The 14,648-nt window shown below is 56.2% G+C and overlaps 1 long non-coding RNA gene across 1 annotated transcript in view; it reads left to right on the forward strand.

Moving 5' to 3' along the window:
* The first annotated feature begins 3,386 nt into the window (after positions 1 to 3,386).
* The window catches only part of LOC119711649, a 15,756-nt gene continuing 4,494 nt past the window's right edge, over positions 3,387 to 14,648 (forward strand). Inside the window, exons 1-2 of the long non-coding RNA XR_005259746.1 lie at positions 3,387 to 3,398; positions 4,845 to 4,846. This is a non-coding gene — a long non-coding RNA (uncharacterized LOC119711649). The remainder of the gene's footprint in view (positions 3,399 to 4,844; positions 4,847 to 14,648) is intronic.

Here is a 14,648-nt window from a genome sequence, read left to right on the forward strand (position 1 = left end):
GCTCAGCAGCACCCACGGCCCGGCCCTCCTTGCTGTGAGTGACCAGCACGAGTTGGAATGCAGAGGTGGGGAGCTGAGCCCGTGCCATCTGTGCTGGCTGTGCCCTGTGGGCCCCGGCAGCGCTGCTGGCACCATGGCTCAAGGTCAAAGCCGGGCACAGTGGCTTTGGGCTGCTGCTGGCGCAGGCTGGAAGCGCTCCCACCTCCTGTCCTGAGTCAGTGGTGGTTGGGGTTGGAAAGGGGGTAATTAAATGACCTATTTCTGGGCAGGGAGGAAGAGGAGGAGGAGGAGGAATCATTTCTCTTTCCAGAGCTTCAAACAGCTTGCTGCAAGCGTCCGGCACAAACCCCAAACCGCTTCCAGGAGGAGGTGCCTGCAGCCCCCCCGGCTGGGGTGCTTGGAAGCTGGGGGCTGTGGGGAAGGGTGACCTCCCACTGCAGCACTGCTGTTGCATCAGCCTTTTTTTTTTTTTTTTTTTTTTTTTTTGGAAGGAGGCAGGACAAATCCGTGGCTCCCAAATTATTATTTTTTTACCTTTTTTTTTTTTTCCCATCCCCAAAAAGTAGTAACGAGATTTGGGAAGTGGCACCTGCCCGTGGGGCCAGGTCATTGACCCGAGCCCACCCCAGGGCTGCCAAGGGATCGTCTTAGGATTTCTGGTGGGATTTCTCCTTCTCCTCTCTCCTCCTTCTGCCACAGGGGGATTATCATCATCTACTGGGTGATGGATTCTGCAGCTCACGGCCCTGGGGGTGCTGGGGCTGTGGGCCTGGGGGTACCTGCTCCGGGAGATGTGGTGGAGCTTCAGGTGGGAGATTTTATTGATGGATATAAGCAGTGGTTATAAATAGCCCTGCTTGGAAGTTTTCATCTTCTTTTTTAAATGGAAGTGCCTTTTGGAACAAAGTGACTTTCCTCCATCCTTTTTGAAGGCATCTTTTTTCTCTTCCTATTTTGAAGATGAAATTTTTCTTTTTACTCTTAAATTTTTTTTTTTCCTTTCCGATTTTTGGAAGGCTTCAGGGAAAAATTGCTAGGCGCCATACCCAGGAACACATCCCATGTCGTGCAGGTGGGGAAAATATGTGGGGTCAGATTCATCTGGTTTGGTTTTCCTTAAAAAGGAAATTGATAATTGGAAATGTTCGTGGCATCAGTGAGAATTTTCTATCAAAGCAGACAAAATCTGAGGGGCAGGAGTTTGCTTAAACCTGCTGCATCAAGTGAAAAAAAAAAAAACCTAAGTTAAATAAATTAATTGGATAAAGAACTTCTGTTCAGTAAAAGACTGGCAACATTTCTGGGTTTCTGTCTGGAATTTTTCAGTTGTAAAACCTGAAATCCTCCCCCACCCCTAGCAGTAACCTTGAGACATGGTGCTGGAGCAGGAGTTTCCACTGGCAGCGAAGAAAAAAATTACAATAAAGAATGTGGACAAATTATTATGACTGACCAGGCTTTTTTTTTTTTATTTATTTTATTTTGCATGGGCAGTCACCAAGACTGTCCTGCCCTGCAGCTGCTGGGCTCAGTGCTGGGAGCAGGAGATAAACTGCTGTGGTGAGGGGCTGGGGCAGGGAATGGCAGGAAACAGGCACGGTGCTCTTGCTCCGTGGTGGCCTCCACGGGGAAGGATCTTCTGGGGCAGCCAGGAATGCGGGTTTTTCACCCATTTTGGGTACACAGAGGCAGTGTGTTTGTAGGTGAGGGCTGAGCTGTCGTGCTTTGTCTAAATATCGTGATCAGTGTCCCCGTGGAGCTGGTACCTGCAGGCTTCTCGCTGGCATCTGAGCGAGCTGCCAGCCCTGGGAGGAGCTGCTGCTTTGTCTGAATGCCCGTGGCTGGGAATGGTGTCCATCCCTGGGGTGCAGTGTCCTGTGGCACCCGTGACGCCTCCTCTGGGTGGGGACCCTGGTGCTGCTCGGCTCGATGATGGGTGGCAGCTTGGGGTGGCTGGAGACCCCACAGTTTGTGACAATCCCGGTGTTGCTGCAGCCTGGCTCTGCCACAAGCACCCTCCTGCTGCTGGGAATTCCTGCAGGAGCTCTGCCTTTGGCTCTGTCGGGACAGGGAGCCTGACACGTGGTGCTTGGGCTGGTTCAGAACTTGCTGGAAGAACCGTGGGGGGAAAGGAAGGGGTTTGTGTGTCACCAAGCATCCCTGGTGCTGGCACCACTGAGGAGGTCATGGAGATGAGGAGGTGCCTCTAGGCACAGTTATCACAGACTCATGGAATGGTTTAGGTGGGAAGGGACCTTAAAAATCAACTAATTCCAACCCTTGGGTTTATCCCAGGGGGAAAACCACATGTTCCCTGGAGATGTGTCTCTGCCCCTAGGAAAACCCTGTGGTAGCAAATTGCTTTCAATAACTGGAACGGGATGTGGAAGGGTTGGGTGAAGGCAGGGCTTACCTGGATGTGGGGCAGTTTTCCACCGAGTATTCGGGTGAGGAGCAGCCCTTGGGATCACACGGACAGCGTGTGCGTGCCAGCTCTCCTCTGAGAGCGGGCACCAGCGCGGGGGCTCCGGGAAGGGCTCAGGGGGTTGGGATGCAGCCAAAGTCAGGCCTTATCTCCAGCCTCATCCCTTGGGTGGTGCTTTCCCAGAGAGCTCCGTGTGCCACTGGACGTCTGGCTTTGCATGACCGAGGAGGATTTGACGCCCCGTCTCCAGGCTTTGAAGCGCGGGGATCAATCACGTCTCCATCCTCAACCTTCCCCGACTCCGTGGCCGTCCTTCCCACGCGCCGGCAACGAGCCGCCGGGAAAACTAGCACCTCTCAGCTCCCTCGCTCAAAAATATCCCCGGTCCTGCATGGATGCGCTGCCAAGATGGGGAGCAGCCTGCGCTGCCTCTTAGCAGAAATCTGTCGCCTCGCTCGGCGGTGGGGAGGCTGGGAGGGAGGCTGGGATCTGCCGAGTGCTGAGCCCCGGCGCTTTCGAAAATAGAAGCAGAACAAATGGTTGGAGCAAGATGCTGGTGGTGAAGGCAGCCAAGGCCTCTTCCCGTGGCAGCTGGTGGCTGCTTCTTGCTCCTCCATCAATCCTCTCCCCAGAGCTGGCATTTCTTTGCGGGGGGAGAGGTGAACATCTGGCTCTTGGGGCGGCCTGGGGCGCAGCGATGCTTTATTGGGTTCGGTGCGGCGCCCTGGGGTTTTTGGCACAGACGAGCTTTGAGTGAGCTGTGAGGATGGCAGGGCGGGAGGGGATTCAGTCGCTGTGAGACAAGGAGGAGATGGTCGGGTGGCGCCAGTTCCCGAAGGGACTTTGTCCCAAAACAAAGGGACAGGTGCTGGCTTGAGCTGCGGCACGGCGTGGCAGCAGGTGCTGACCTGGTGGCCGACAGCTGAGCACGGAGCTGCTGTGCCTGCCCCCACGGGAGGGGTGGGGGGTCCTGGTGGGGAGCTCCTGGGGGCCCCAGGGGTCGTGGGAGCTGCCTTGGGGTGCTGCTGGGGAAAAGCCAAGGGCTGGGTTCCTCGCTTCCCCACGGGCGCTGCTCCTGAGGGGATGAAGCTGCCTGTCCTCGTGCCAGCCACTGGCGCCCAGGAGAGGAAAATGGTGAGCCCAGCTCTCAACACAGGTTGAGAGAGTTTGGAAAAGTCCTGGTCGTTGCCCTCAGGTCTTTCAGCTTTAGGGCCAGATGAGAGTGTGTCTTTGTGCTGGAGAGAGCTGCTCCAACTGGACGAGGTGGAAGTGGGAAGGTTGGGACGATGCTGTCCTTATGGGAAGGTGTTCTTGCCTTGTCCTTTCCGGTGGAGAGGACCAGCCACGGTGATCACAGCATCTGCCTGGGTGACCTTCAGCGCCTTTGCTTGGAGAGAGGCTGCTTTGCATGTCCTCTGCCCAGCCAGCAGCACTTGCACCGAGCATCGGGGTCTTTTTGTTATGCAAATGAAGCTTTGGTTTTAGCTTCTCAGAGATAAATACCTTTGAGGCTAAATTTGGAGCTCAGGGCAGTGCTCAAAGCGCCCTGATGGCCCAAGGCCTGACAGGTCAGATGCTGAAGGTGGTAGTTTGGGTGTTTGGCTCCCCTTCGGGCTCGGAAACAAAACACTCACGGTATTTTTTCCACCGGGGTTATACAAGACTTTTTGCAGCGAGGAACAAGCACCTTGAGTCCTGGCGGGGGGTCCTTGGCACCTGCTGCCACCCCACACTGGAGTTCCCACCTTTGCAGTGATGTGCTGGGGTTTTATTTAGGCTTTTAGAGCTCAGGAGACCCTTTTGCCCCTTCGAGGATCCCCGCAGAGCTGCGCCCAGGCACCGGGGCTCCAGTTCAGGACAGAGACAGGGATGTCTCAGCGTCCCTGACGCCGGCCACCTGGGTTTTATGGTCAGGATCTCTCTCCCACCCTTCAGAGAGGCCGAGGGGTGCAGGCTGCGTGGCCAGAGGACGCGGTGCCAAGTGCCACGCACCAGACCGGAGCTTCTTCTCAGCTCCCTCCTCGTGCGTGGTGTGGAGCTGGCATCCCCAGGGGCAGCCTGGCTTCCTCTGGGACCCCGTGAGTCCCTGGCAGCCCGTCTCTCTTGTGATGGGGTCATGGGCCGTTGGTCCGGGTTCGGGCAGAGGTGTTTGTGTTCGGGCTTATTTTTATTTGCGCGTCTTTCGGAAATTTTTCGTCACAGCAGGTGCCGGTTCAGCGCCCGGCGGCGGGGAGGGAAGGGTGCGAGCGGGGTGGAAACGTGGCTAAAACTGGCTTGGCTTCTGGTCGTACGGTTTTGCTATTTCTGTGCCACGGGAGAGCTTGAGCTCCCTGGGGTCTGGGGCGAGCTGAAGCCGTCGGGTTCCTGGTTCATCCCTCCCGTGGGGTCACAGGTCAACCCCCAGCCTGAAAACTCACAGATGTCAGCCCAGGGGCTCTCTAGGGCTGAACCAAGGTGGTGTGAGCTTAAGAACACCCAGAGGTATCTCATGTCCTCGCAAAAACACGGGCAGGGGTGGGTTTTATTCCAACAGAGAGCTGGACAGGAGCACAGGGTCTCCCACATGCTGCTTGCAATGGGATGGATACCTTGGGGACCTGCAGGTGGAAAGGAAAGGTGGTAGGAAATAAAGGTAAAAAGGGGAGGGCAGCTTTTTGGAGCTGCTTCTTTGCAAAGTTTTGGCATTGGCTGGGTGCTGAGCTTTGGAGAGCTGGGCTAAGGCCACCCCAGAACAGGGGTGGTCCTGCTCAGGGGCACCTTGGGTTCCACAAGGTTCTGGGGGCATTTAGGACTTGTCGCTGCGTCCTGGCAGAGTGGCAGCCTGCATCCCCCAAAGCTCTGCGGACTCTGCAGTGCCCATGCCCAGGGAAGCTGCTGCACCAGCGATGCCCCAAAGTGGGTACTCTGGCCGAGGCACAGGAGCAGGTCCCCATTCCAGGGAAGAGAAGGCTCCAGGTAACCTTAGAGCCCTTTCCAGTGCCTAAAGGGTTCCAAGAGAGCTGGAGACTACTTTGGACAGGGGTGTGGAGTGACAGGACAAGGGGGGAATGGCTTCACACGGACATAAGGCAGGGTTAGGTGGGATGTGGGGAAGAATTTCCTCCCCCTGAGGGTGGTAAGGCCCTGGCAGAGGTTGCCTAGGTTGCCCCATCCCTGGAAGTGCCAAAGGCCAGGTTGGACAGGGCTTGGAGCGACCTGGTCTAGTGGAAGGTGTCCCTGACCATGGCAGGGGTTGGAGTGAGACCATCTTGATGGTCCTTTCCCACCCAAACCATTCCATGATTCCGTGATCCCCTGCATCCTTTCGGCCTGCTCCTCCAGCCTCTGCTGCCCAAGCAAAGGTGCTGCTTGTTGTTTTATTTTTTTTTTAATTCCTTTATTTTTAATTCCTTTTTTTTCCCCCCCATTAAACGCATCACCAGTGCAGCTCATCCACATTTCCACCACCTTCTCCCTCCTGTTCTCGCGCTGAAGTCTATAATGCTGAAATTATAGCATCCCCCTCGTCACCATGGCAACGCTCAGGGATGTATTTAAAAAAAAAAAAAAAAAAAAAAAGACCAGAAGCCCTCCAAGGATTATGACTTCAGTGAGGGATCAGGCTGGAGGGGAATCTGGGTCACGGCTGGAGCAGGCTTTTCTTCCAGCCTGTCTTCAGTAATTCCCCTCACAGCGCCCGGGGCCGCGTCAGGGCAGGGCAGAGCAGAGCTGGGCACCCATGGGTGCCCTCGAGGGGTCCAGCTGCTCGGGGAGGGGGGTGCTGCCTCCCTCTGTATGAGATCGCCTGTTGCCCGTGCACACTCTGGGAATGAGCATCCTCTGCAAGCTCAGGATTCCCACCCAGTTCTGAGGTGTTTTAACCCAACCTTTTCGATTCCCGGACGCGTGGTGCCTGCAGGAGTGCCAGAGCCTCTCTCCCCCTCCACCCCGCTTCGTGCAGTGCAAGCTTTCTCTCTCATCCCCCAAAATAAACAGGACTTTTTTTAATATATTTTTTTTTTTTTACTCCTCTTCTTCTTTTTATTTTTTTTTTTCCTCCCTTTTTCCACACCCCCAGAGCCGCTGTTGCTGGTGGCAGGGAGCCCAGACTCTGTAGGAACTCAGAAATGCTGCGAATCCAAGCCCTGGCTGCCCTCTCAGTTTCGCAATCCTTTGGAAGGGGGGAGAGAGAAGGAATAAAATGGGAGGGGATTTTTTTTTTTCTTTATTAGAGATTTATAGACTTTCCCACCAGTAGGGACAAGGAGCTGGAGCCGAGCAGCCAATTTCCTACAGTAAGTTTCCAACACTGCTCCTCTCTGGCCACTGCAAAACCCTCTGCAGCCTCTGCTGTGGTGGGCTGGGTTGGTTAAATTTTTGGAAAACCATTGGAAATGCTGGTATTTCCAGTGCTGGGGGGGGGTTGGCAGGGTGAGGGGCTGCTGATGTGGGGGGTGGTGGTGCAGCTCAGTGAGCCAGCACCTCCCATGGGCTAGGTGATGCTGAGGGCCAGGAAAAAATCAGCTCAGGTGGTGCTTTTTGAGCAATTAAAGCCTTTTTTCTACCCGTTCTTTGGTTGCATGTGAACCCTTTGGCTTCGTGGTGGTGCCTGAGAGCCGCTCATGGCTGCTGCTCCCTCCAGCCAGGCTCGCTGCTGCCGGGGCACGTTCCCTGCTGTCCTCATCCCCCTCAGCCATTTTGGCCTCTTGAGGTTTGTGGTCCATTTATTTTTAGGTAATTGCAGTGTCCGGGCGCGGAGAGGCCGGTCGGTACCACGCAGCCGGACAAGGGAGGGGTTTGTTGGCCTGTTATATTTTAAGCAGTCGGTTTCTTACAGGCGAGAGCTTGTGCAGCTCCTTGCCCTGGTGTGGAGGGGCCCAGCCAATGCCACGGTGGCTCCTGTCCCCACGGATGCCACTTTACCCGTGCCTGGTGCTGGACATGGGGCAGGGTGAGAGGGTTCAGCTCCTGGCCCTTCTCTGCACCCTCGTGCAGGATCTGACCCTCTGCCAGTGCTCCTGCTGGAGGGAAAAAATCCTCCCTTAAGCTGTGCCTGGATGAGATCTGAGTGCTGGCAGCTCTGCTCCCAGTATCCAGTGATTAATGGGATTAAATTGGTGCCCCTAGTGAGGTTTTTTTTATTTTGCATCTGGTTTTCTCAAGACTTTTTAAGCAGGGAGAGGCCGGGGCCATGTCGCGCTGAGATCTGATTAGATAAGGGAGAGCTGCCTGTGAACAAAATTCCTACCGGATAATTATTTATACCTCCATGTGCGTCACTAATAAACATCTGGATCTGCTCCAAACATCTTCATTTGATTTGTTTTGTAGTCTCTCAACAGGGATGTTTCTCAGCTCCCCACCTCCCCCTTGTCGCGTGGCTTTTGAGGACTTGGCTGAAACGAGGGGTGGGGTTGAGCAGTCGCCCCCCCTGCTCGTGGGTCCCCCAGCACCAGCCTTGCTCTCCCATTTCCCCCTGGGGATTCAAACTCTTGGGGCTGGTTTAGCAAATTCCCACTCCTGGGTGCCCGTGATGGGGCGACAGTCACGTTGCCCTTTCTCAGGAGGAGAAAATATGTGGTGTTGGTGGTTGAAGAAAAAAAATACGAGTGGTCAAAACGAGCCAAAAAGCAACCCCAGATGTGTTGCCTTCTATTTTAAACATCCTCGTTTGATTTGGGGGCGAACCAGACTCCTGACCTTTCGGAGCACGTGGGGCTGGCAGTCACGCCAAGCTCTCCCAGGCCAGGGCTGACTTCTTGCTCTGTTTGTGTAGAGCCAAGAAATGACTATTAATAACTTTCCCTGAATGAGAGTTGAGTACCTGCTTCCCTGGGGCTCCTTGGAAGGCTCCGGCTCGGGCGGATAACATCAACAGTCATTATGAACGGGACCGAGAGCATCGGCGCAGCTGGGATGCAGATGGGAAGAGACTGATGTGGGAGGGGAGAGATGAAGGACGCCTCTGGCTGGCTGTGAAGCGCCTTGGGCAGGGCTTGCAGGCGCCACGAGCCATTTTTTGTGTGTTCCTCCATCCCTTTTACAGCCCTGGCCCCTCTTTGCACGAACGCGATGCGAAAACCGTCCCGAGTCGCCGGAGCCAGCGGCGAGTGCCGGCTGTAATCTGTGTCTCACCTCTGCTGGGCTCTCGGGAGGAGAAAAAAAAATAAATAAAAAAGTTTCAGTGCTGCACCCAGCCTTAATCTCTTTAAACTGTATTCCGCTAATCCTTCATTAGGATCTCATTGTGAGCTTGTTATCCCGTTAGGGCTGAGCCGTGCGTGGCGGCGCCCGCCGAGCTGGGTGGGAAGGGGTTTCTTGGTCCTGCCGAGGCCCCGTGCTCCACCAGGATGGGCCAGCAGCACCAGCCAGGTGGGCTCGGCTCTGTGGGGATGGGTGTCTGTGCTCTGTCCAGCTGCTGGGGTGGGGTGGGTGCTGGTCTTTGGTGGGAACTGTGGGGAAGTTGTCTCTGTTTCTGTTTGCCTTCCCATCCATTCCTTGGCGTGCCCATCAGGGCTCTTGGAGCTGGGGAAGGGGGGTGTCATGTAGAAAGTGCTGGTTTTGGTTTGTACCGAGGCTTGGTCAGTGTTTAGATTGTTTCTGGGAGTACCTGCAGCGCTGGGGCTGGGCACCAAGGGCAGGGTTTTAGCCGGGGTTGGTATCAGGAAGCTGGCAGGAGGCGATCCCGAGGGTCTCGCCAGGAGCAGGGTGTGCACTGATCCCCCTTCCCGCTGCCACGGGAATGTTACAACAGGGCATCAGCTGCACCCAGCGTGGGCAGGCAGATTCCTTCCTTTAGTGAGAGCTGCGCCAGTGCCCTGCTTGGTGCCGCCAGTCCCCTGTCCCAGGGGGCACAGCCATGCCAGCGCTTTGAAACACCCAGCCTTGGCACGCTCCCCTCCACATAGGGACCTTGTCGGAGAGACTGGCAATGGCAGCAGCTCTGCAGCGCCCTGGGGGCTGGGATGCCTGCAGGCCATGTTTCTGGAAGTTCTTGGAGGAGGAGAGCAGCCCTGCCTGGGGCTGTAGCTGGAGAAGAGGGATGTCCACCCTGCAGGATAATGGAGCTGGGCTGAGGCGTGCAGGCTGTGCCGGCCCAGAGCAGGAGATGGGCTGCAGAGCCGGTGCAGAAAGCAAAACAAAACCCACACACCCACACATTCCCACAAGCGCAGGCACACAGGCAGCGAGCAGGCAGGAGGGGATCTGCCGGCAGCCGGAGCCGAGGCTCGACTTCATTTGGTGGAAAATGAAAACCATTGCGGCGACTGAGAAGGTTCCTGGCTTTTCTTTTTCTTTCCTCAAAGAAGACATGAGGTGGGGTTTTTACCACCTTCCCCAGGTTTTGTTTCGTGCTCTGAAGAGGAGCCTGGTGGTTAAAGGAGTTGCTGCCTGTTCTGTACTCTCCTGCCCGGCCTCCTCCCTGCTGGAAGGTCTCGTGGGCACATGTGTCACCATGTCCTTGTCCACTTCTGCACTGGGTCGAGGGAGGGAGGTGGCTCCTGTGACATTGCTCAGCGAGTGACAGTGAACTTGGCTCTAAGCCTGCACGTGGCTTTGCCCGAGAGCCTTGGCTGGTGTGTTCATGAATGCACGTTTATTTGCCTCTAGACTGGGGAGCATCTCTGCAGGCGTTGCTTTTGGGCAGTGCTGGGGCACACTGAGGGGCTTGTGGCATCGTTCACCTTCTGGAGATGGGGTCTCTGCAGGGAACCCCAGCTGCTCAGATTGGGGGTGTGGGATGACAGACTCTGGTTCTGGCTGGGGCTGGGGTGGTGCTGCAGCACCCGGGTGGGTCCCGCTCCCCCCCGAGGGGCTTCCCCTCTCCACCAGAGCACTTTGGAACTGTGAAGTATTGTGAGATGAGGTTTATGCTGGCTTTCATCTTTCCATCTTTCCAGAAAATGAGGATGGTGAAGTCCAGGAGCACTGCATCCCTGGGGTTGGCTCTCCTTGCCTGGGTTTTGCAGCCCTTCGGGGTGCTCCTGTCAGGGGCTTGGCTGGGGCTGTGCTACCCCACTCCCTGTGGCTGGGAAGGTAGAGCTTTTCAGATGCCTCTCTCCCCTTTTCCTGTGCCTATAATTAGCCCTGGCTCCCCGCCACCATATACTGTACGATCCTGGAAAGAGGTCATGGCTTTGCTGAAATTCTTGGGAACAGAGCTGCCTTTGCAGCTGGGAAAGCAGTGCAATTTCCAGGCAGATAAGAAATAGGGCAAATGCAACTCTGTTCCCTGCTGTAATTTATGGGCTCTGGGGATGGCATCCAGCAGCCTCCTCCCTCCTCTGGCTCACCACGTGCTTGGGAGAGTCTGGATGGGTGAAGAGGTTCCAGCTGGTTCCCAGCTCCGGTGTGCTGTCCAGTGGTGGCTGTCTCCTGGACTGCTGGGTCTGGTGTTCCCCTTTGCTGGATCCTGTTGAGGTCTTGCCCAGGACTGGAGAAGGAAACAGACGCATTTTTGGGTGTGTGTGGTCCTTTTCAGTTCTAAAACTTCTCGTTTTCGTGAACTTCCTCAGAATGGAACTTCCTTTGCAGCAGGAAAAGGATCATCTTCTTGACCTTAAAGGTCTTTTCCAACTGAAATGATTCTGTAATTCTGTGATTACATGATCTCTGGGCAGGTGAGGAATAGGACGTGGCTTTTCTCCCCAGGAGGGCAAAGCCCACAGAAGCAGAAGGGTCTGCAGCGGCTGGGGAGGGTTTTCCCACCTCCAAACCCTCCTGTGCAAACTGGTGAAAAACTCAAAGTGAAAAGAGTATTTTGAAAAGAGAAAACTCCCCTCTTCAGAACAGAGAGACAGAAAAACAGCAAAATCCCCTGTTCAGAAGTTTCTCAAAGTTTTGCTGTTCTTTCTCTGCCCGTGTACAGTCGTTCTGAGACAAAACCAGGATAAATCCACTCCAGAAGGACAGGATTGGAGAGCAAGAACTTGAGTTTCCATTCCAGCTGGGACTCCGCACATGCTGGATCCCCCTGGCAGCATCCTGCTGCTGAGCCGATCGTCCCTTTCCAAAGGCGAGATTAGCTAAAAAAACCATGAGATTAAAAAGCAAAACACTTTCCATTTGTTGTAATTGGCTTCTGGGCCAGTGAGTTGCTTCCCTTCCCTTCCCTTCCCTTCCCTTCCCTTCCCTTCCCTTCCCTTCCCTTCCCTTCCCTTCCCTTCCCTTCCCTTCCCTTCCCTTCCCTTCCCTTCCCTTCCCTTCCCTTCCCTTCCCTTCCCTTCCCTTCCCTTCCCTTCCCTTCCCTTCCCTTCCCTTCCCTTCCCTTCCCTTCCCTTCCCTTCCCTTCCCTTCCCTTCCCTTCCCTTCCCTTCCCTTCCCTTCCCTTCCCTTCCCCCTGAATTTTCCTTTGGCCACTGAAGGGTTTTGAGGGGAAGAAGCACCGAGGTTGCTGAGGTCCATGGTCCCCTTTGACAGCACTACGAGTTTTTCTGGTGATTCCATGATAAGCCTCCCTTTTTTGTTTTTTTTTGGGGTTTTTTTTGGGGTTTTTTTTTGCATTTTTTTCCCCGTAGGCTCAAACTGGGAGCAGCGTTTGGGATTTGGAACTTTGCAAGGATCACTGCCGTGGTTCTGTCAGAGGGGGGTGATGCTTGCACTGGCCACGGAGCTTGCCCCATGGGGGAGTGGGGAGCTCAGGACAGTCTCCTGTAGATCCATGCTGCTCGGTTGGTTGGCTGATGAACCAAATTAGGCAGAAATCTCGTTTTTTTCTCTGTAGGTGCCTGTGAACCCCCTTCTGCTCCCCCCTTGTACGTGGGGGGTGGTGTAGGAGTTGCTGACGACGGCACCGAATGTGTGTTTCTCTGCACCTCGCTGGGGAGAAATATTTTAATCTTTTTTTTTTTCGTTGTTTTTGGGGTTTTTTTGTGGTTTTTTATTTTTTTTTAAATAGTGGATGTGAAGTTGGGGAGTAGGCACCCTCCCCACAGAGATTTGCCAAGGATGATGTGAAGGGAGCTGGGCCTTAACTGGGAGATTTGGGGAACCCCAAGGATGGTTTTGTCTGTGGCTCAGGTTGTTTTCTGCTGGGTTTTCAGAGGCAGCTGGGTGGCAAAGCCTTGCTCCCTGAGGATGTGCCACCTGCCTTTCTGCATGCAGCCCTGCAAAGAGCCGTGCTCGGCCACGGGACTCCGAGTGTGTGTGAGGGGTCAGGCTTTGCGCTCTGCCTGGGGCTCAGCACCCTTTCTGCTTCCCAAGGCCGAGCAGCCCTGGCTCTGCCTCACGTCGTGTCTGTGCCAGGTGATTTTCCAGCTGCTTGCAGGGCTATCTCTGATGGTGCTGCTGCCCAGCGTGCTGCAGAGGGGCAGGGGGGGCTGTGCTGGAGGCAGCAGCTCTGGCTCCACTCCAGACACACCAGAGGTGTCACAGCACAGCCCAGAATGGAGTGTGAGCCTCCCAGCGCTGGGGTTTGACAGCAGCCCCTGTCCTCCCCTCTTCAGTGGTTTGCAAGTTGCCCTTCCAAACAGGTTTAAAAAAAGCTCTCAGCTTCCAACAAGGGCCACAGGGCTGGGTCGGGATGGGGGACAGCAGCAAGGGACAGCTGGAGGTTTGCCTGGTCACCCTACCTCACATCTGCCCACCTCCTCCTTCTGCCTTTGCAGGGGTGTTGGAAGGGATTTTGGGGGTCATCTGGGCAAGCCCTCTGCCAGCCCAGCATGTCAGCCAGCTGCAGCTGAGAGGTGTCTTGGGGCCTGCTGCCATCCCTCAGAGCGGGGAGGCGGATGGGCTGGAAGTTCTGGGCACGGGGGGTCATGTTTGTTTGGTTTCCATGGGGAGAGGCCAGGCCGAGCGACCGCTGGTACCCTGAGCCACCTGCCGAGGCTGTGGCGACGAAGAGGGTCCCCATGGTTGGTGGTTCCTGACTCGGGTGATGGCAGAGCACGGCCATGAGGGACCTCCCAAGCACACGGAAGGCTTTGCTCTTCGCGATGGCGATTGTCTCCCCCACCTGGCTCAGCACACCCTGCTCGGCCACACCTCACCCCGTGGCCCTGGAGTTTGGACCTGTCTGGCAGAGCCAGAGCTGGGGCTGGGGCTGGGGCTGAGCTGGCCTCCACACCAGCGAGGGTGGAGACACCCAGAGCCACGTTCCCGTGCTCCGGGAGGGAGAAGTGCTGTGTCTGCCTGGGGCAGACCCTGCCTAAAGCAGGATCCTTCCCAAAGTGGGAGCTGAGAGGGGCTGGCAGCTGCTTGCCGGGGCTCCGTGTGCTCTGGGCGTGCACACAGCAGCTCCTGGTGCCTTCCACGAGCTGCTCACGTGGATCCACGTGGGTGCTGCAGCCATGTGAAGCCTGCCTGCAGCAAGGCCGTTGGCGCTGGCCGGGCTGGGGCTGATGCATGCACGGGTGTGCTGGCGTGAGATTGTGGGTGGGGTCCCTTCCAGCATCACCCACCTGCTCCTTGTGCCCTGCCAGGGCCTCCCGGACCTGCTGCCCTCTGGGGACAGTGGCTCTCAGTGTCTGTGTCGAGGAGCCGTGCTCTGAGCTGATTTTCCTCCAGCTCTGATCGTGGGGGGCTGTGTTAGTGGCCACAGTGAAGGGTCAGGGATGAATTGCTGGTGGGTGCTGGCATGTGTGCAGGGGGGATTTCCACTCCCCCGTGCCTCGTGTGGGGTTTGTGTGGATGGCTGGATGCATGGATGGCTGCAGAGCAGTGGCAGAGGATCTGTCCCCCCGTGTGACAGGAGGCAGAGTATGGCCTGAGAGCCAGGTGGGAATTGCATCTGTGGCCTCTGGGGAGAGGCAGCAGCAGACAGGAGAGGTTGTTGGGGCATCAGGAAGGTTTGCAGGGAGTCTGGGGGGGGGCAAAACAGTTGATGGTGCCATCTTTGCTTTACCTCTGGCTTGGAAATGCCAGCAGGAGCTGGAGCTGCAGATCTGGAGCAGCACTCTCACTGGTGCTCAGGAGAGCGTGGGGGGTGTGAGCAGGGTGGGGGCACCCACAGCCCCTCTCAGCACCTCTGGCATGGGTTTGGGTTGCACATGCACTGTCCCAGGTTGCCATGAAGTTGGATGAAATGAGTTCAGGAAAGTGAGGAGGGGCTGCTCCAGTTGGATATGGCAGTGGCCCCGTTGTACCCAGACCTGGACATGGACCCAAGCCCGATGCCCAGCACAGAGCCACTTGCTGTCCCCATCAAGGAAGGTGTCAGCGCCCTCGGCCCCCAGGGCTGGTGCCAGCAGGTGGCAATGTGGCCTGAAGTATTGTCACTGTCACTGGGTGCCTGGGGACGGGGCAC

The sequence above is a fragment of the Motacilla alba genome, chromosome 25, assembly GCF_015832195.1.
Source record: "Motacilla alba alba isolate MOTALB_02 chromosome 25, Motacilla_alba_V1.0_pri, whole genome shotgun sequence".
In the NCBI taxonomy this organism is placed as follows: Eukaryota; Metazoa; Chordata; class Aves; order Passeriformes; family Motacillidae; genus Motacilla; species Motacilla alba.